The sequence below is a fragment of the Schistocerca serialis genome, chromosome 8 (genome assembly GCF_023864345.2).
Source record: "Schistocerca serialis cubense isolate TAMUIC-IGC-003099 chromosome 8, iqSchSeri2.2, whole genome shotgun sequence".
Lineage (NCBI taxonomy): Eukaryota > Metazoa > Arthropoda > Insecta > Orthoptera > Acrididae > Schistocerca > Schistocerca serialis.
The window spans coordinates 348,500,232-348,505,231 of record NC_064645.1 but is presented as its reverse complement, the minus strand read 5'-3'; the positions used below and the strand labels follow the sequence as shown (position 1 = coordinate 348,505,231).

At 52.2% G+C, this 5,000-nt stretch overlaps 1 non-coding gene across 1 annotated transcript in view; it reads left to right on the top strand.

Annotated features, from left to right (window-relative positions):
- Nucleotides 1–4,692: 4,692 nt before the first annotated feature.
- Nucleotides 4,693–5,000, top strand: part of LOC126417698 (small subunit ribosomal RNA) — a 1,909-nt gene continuing 1,601 nt past the window's right edge. The window contains exon 1 of the ribosomal RNA XR_007575767.1: nucleotides 4,693–5,000. This exon is cut by the window's right edge and continues 1,601 nt beyond it. This is a non-coding gene — a ribosomal RNA (small subunit ribosomal RNA).

Sequence of the window (5,000 nt, the reverse complement as noted above, 5' to 3'; positions counted from 1 at the left end):
CGATACCGCCATCTATGGGACGCCAAGCCGACTAAGACATCGATGGGCCCACAGTGCCCATCTTTCGACGCCACCCACAAAGCATGCAGCCTCTGTCGACCACAGCACCCAAACGCCAGTGCCTCTGCCGCACAACGTCGTGGACCGGCAATCACACCACCCGCACCCGCTCGTGCCCCACCCCAACCGCCAAACTCGCAACGCCAGCGGATGAACGGCGGAAGTTTCCCGCACTCGTAATGTGCAATCCACACCTATAACTTGCGTTTCATGAAGAGTTATGTCCAATATGCGACATTCCCGCTGTCCCTATACATGAGCTGCGAGCTGTACCACGTACAAGCTACAGACGCGATCGCATTGCTCACTGTACTGATTCCCATGCCGAGCGATCAGCTAGGACGCGCCCCATCCATGTCGGTACCCGTGGGCGTCGCACTCGCAGTCACAAAAAACGCTGGGCAAATATATTTCTCGGAAGAGTAACGACAGTCCGAGCCTCCTGCGTGGGAAGAGTCTTTCTAGGCCCTGACCCACGGGAAGGGTGTAGCTTCCCCCATCCCGGACATTTGACGTCGTCACACTACCGGTATTGACTAATAGACTGATTGCTGATAATCATTAGCCATACACTGGGGGAAACGGCCGACAGGGCCGGCAACATAGTGGAGCCGCAGTGTCACTAATGTACAGAGATAGAACAGTTTCGACTGGAACCAGAGTAACCGTAGACACGGCACTGATTAGTAATAGATGCAGAGCCATCAGAATACAGATAATATATACAACCGTCCCTATACATGCTGAAAGACTCTGCACATAATGAGAACCACACGTCAGCCAGACACTCTTATCACACACTACTCTCTTATCACACACTACTCTCTGCCTGTAACAGGCACACACACACACACAATATCTAACCACCAGCATGGAAGAACATCCAGTGCATCCTCTCCGCCACATTACACAATCCACACTATCATAACCAGACCGGGAGGTCCACCCAGAAAACAGAATATCCCACCCTTCCGACATCCGCCATTGCTCAGCTAAGCCACGAACACCCACACATGTCCTACACAGGGGTGCACCCAACATCACAATACTGCCTCCTGTCACAGTACACAAACAATGGCAGGAATGAAAGACACAGATCTGCCACAACCTTGGAATCGGAACGCCGCCTGTCATGAGCCACAAGTGCATCCTGACGTGACAAATCGGATGATCCCGCAGGCATGCACTTACGATAATCACTATCAACGAACCTGCCGCCCCCCCCCCAAATACACCTTTCCCTACAACAATGTGTACCTTAACCTAAGCTATATTGTACCTTAACTTAAGCTATATCGTACCTTAACCTAACCGACATTGCGCCTTAACCTAACCTACGTTGTACCTTAACCTAACCTACGTTGTACCTTAACCTAACCTACGTTGTACCTTAACCTAACCTACGTTGTACCTTAACCTAACCTACGTTGTACCTTAACCTAACCTACGTTGTACCTTAACCTAACCTACGTTGTACCTTAACCTAACCTACGTTGTACCTTAACCTAACCTACGTTGTACCTTAACCTAACCTACGTTGTACCTTAACCTAACCTACGTTGTACCTTAACCTAACCTACGTTGTACCTTAACCTAACCTACGTTGTACCTTAACCTAACCTACGTTGTACCTTAACCTAACCTACGTTGTACCTTAACCTAACCTACGTTGTACCTTAACCTAACCTACGTTGTACCTTAACCTAACCTACGTTGTGCCTTAACCTAACCCATGTTGTGCCTTAACCTAACCCATGTTGTGCCTTAACCTAACCCATGTTGTGCCTTAACCTAACCCATGTTGTGCCTTAACCTAACCCATGTTGTGCCTTAACCTAACCCATGTTGTGCCTTAACCTAACCCATGTTGTGCCTTAACCTAACCCATGTTGTGCCTTAACCTAACCCATGTTGTGCCTTAACCTAACCCATGTTGTGCCTTAACCTAACCCATGTTGTGCCTTAACCTAACCCATGTTGTGCCTTAACCTAACCCATGTTGTGCCTTAACCTAACCCATGTTGTGCCTTAACGTAACCCATATTGTGCCTTAACCTAACCCATATTGTACCTTAACCTAACCCATATTGTACCTTAACCTAACCCATATTGTACCTTAACCTAACCCATATTGTACCTTAACCTAACCCATGTTGTACCTTAACGTAACCCATGTTGTGCCTTAACGTAACCCAATTTGTGCCTTAACGTAACCCATGTTGTGCCTTAACGTAACCCAATTTGTGCCTTAACGTAACCCAATTTGTGCCTTAACGTAACCCAATTTGTGCCTTAACGTAACCCAATTTGTGCCTTAACGTAACCCAATTTGTGCCTTAACGTAACCCAATTTGTGCCTTAACGTAACCCAATTTGTGCCTTAACGTAACCCATGTTGTGCCTTAACGTAACCCATGTTGTGCCTTAACGTAACCCATGTTGTGCCTTAACGTAACCCATGTTGTGCCTTAACGTAACCCATGTTGTGCCTTAACGTAACCTAATTTGTGCCTTAACGTAACCTAATTTGTGCCTTAACGTAACCTAATTTGTGCCTTAACGTAACCTAATTTGTGCCTTAACGTAACCTAATTTGTGCCTTAACGTAACCCATGTTGTGCCTTAACGTAACCCATGTTGTGCCTTAACGTAACCCATGTTGTGCCTTAACGTAACCCATGTTGTGCCTTAACATAACCTAATTTGCGCTTTAACGTAACCCATGTTGTGCCTTAACCTAACCTATATTGCGCCTCATCCTAACCTATATTGCGCCTCAACATAACCTATATTGCGCCTTAACCTGACGCACGTTGTCGCTGAACCTGCTCTGTAATTGTTATGCAACTCGTTAAATTAGTGTAGTGTTGCCTAACCGCAACCCTCGCAATATAGTTCGCTATTCGCACTGCCCGGTCCCCTGTGTATCGCGTCATGTTAAACACCTTGCAGGTGTTGCTGACTTTCCACATGCTCCTGCTATACACTCTAATGTGGATAGCAGCAGGACGTACATGCCCCCCCCCCCCCTTCCCCCCTGCCTTCGCAAGCTGGTCGTTGAGAAGTTTGCATGTTCAATGCCCTTCGCATGCCGACGTACTCAGCCTACGTTGTGGTACGGCCTGTCACCTGTCCGCCGATGTACGCAAAACCCACAAACTGTACTGCACATTGGTCCGTATGTACTGAATGATACATCGTGGCACATGTGTGACCGTACGACGACTGCGCCTAGCAACGGCAGACCATACAGTCCAAATATTGTGCACGCAGCTACGTGTCGTCTCCCTATAAGAGCTGGATTGCAGTGTGGTACGCCATTCAGACGTGTGGGAGGAACGGACGCCCTGGATGGCGATCAGCATGAGCAGTCTGTTGATGTGGTGGAGCGTGTATTCGGACGTAGTCGTCTCTTCTCACACACCGTGATAGCATGTTGCACCGCGTTCCACATCTGCGACATCCTGCAGAGGCCGGCTGACAGTCGTTCGCGCAATGGACACCGCATACGTACGGGGGCTACCTTCCACGTGTTCTCGAGGCGTGCACATGTTGTTGCGTCTATGTGGGCAGACGTAGTGTGTTGTGACACCTGACACAGGCATGCAATACTCGTTGCAAATGGCGATGGACGTCTACGTTTGCTGGTGACGTTACGCAAATGAACAACAGGTAACCCGTTGTGGTGCGGTTGTTCTCGCTAGAGGTGAATCAGTGTTGGCGACGATCGGTCGAGCTATTAACCGGTTGTTTCAGGGATACCCACCATGCCCACGAACGTGAAAGGGGACCCACCATGCCCACGAACGTGAAAGGGGATCTGGGTGTGAGGCGATACGCGGCGGTGGCTGGGTGGGACCGTCCCCGGCCGGTGAGGGGGGGCCGCCCGGCGTGCTGGCAGCGCGGTGCGTGGGCGCACGCGCTACAGCCGGCTGGTGGGGGCGGCCAGTGGCAGGCGCGCCGGCCGACGGACGCGGCAGGCGGCGCAGCTGCGCGCCGGCGCCCCCTGCTCGCGGCGCCTTGCGGCCAAAGTAGGTCCTCGCGTGCCCGGTGCGAAGCGCGGTGGCCATCTGCAGTGTGCTGGTCCGATTGAGGACTGTGTGCGCTGAGGATGCGCCGCCGCTCGGCGCTCGGCGCCGCGACGCCGTCTGCTGCTCGGTCGCCCCAGCGGTTCTCGCAGGTGGTTTGTATGGCAGCTGTGCGGACGTGTTGGCGCGTGCGCTGTGCTGGGAGAGTTCGCTTCGGCACCCAAGTGGGGCTTTTGTCCTTCTGTGGCGCTGGCGTTGGAGCTGCCGGTCACCGTAGGTGGCGCGTGTTGTCTCCCGCCGGCAATGCCACGACAGCACGCTCCCGGGCCTCTGTCGGCAGCGGCAAGCTCAGTTGGGAGCACGGGTGGTCGCACCTAAAGCGTCTACTCGCCTAACTCCGGGCGATTGCGCCTCTCTCGAACCCGACCAAGTACTTAGGACGGCGCTGCGCGCCGCCGGGACCTGAGAGGGTTTCGAGGTGTGTTGTGCAGGGGAGCTCAGCCTCCTCCTGTTTGCAGAATAATTGAGCGGACGCTTGCGTGTTCGCGCGGGCCCCCGGGACACACTCCCGGGCGGCCGGCTGCTCAGCTCTAGTTGACGCAGCTCCCTGGTTGATCCTGCCAGTAGTCATATGCTTGTCTCAAAGATTAAGCCATGCATGTCTCAGTACAAGCCGCATTAAGGTGAAACCGCGAATGGCTCATTAAATCAGTTATGGTTCCTTAGATCGTACCCACGTTACTTGGATAACTGTGGTAATTCTAGAGCTAATACATGCAAACAGAGTCCCGACCAGAGATGGAAGGGACGCTTTTATTAGATCAAAACCAATCGGTCGGCTCGTCCGGTCCGTTTGCCTTGGTGACTCTGAATAACTTTGGGCTGATCGCACGGTCCTCGTACCGGCGACGC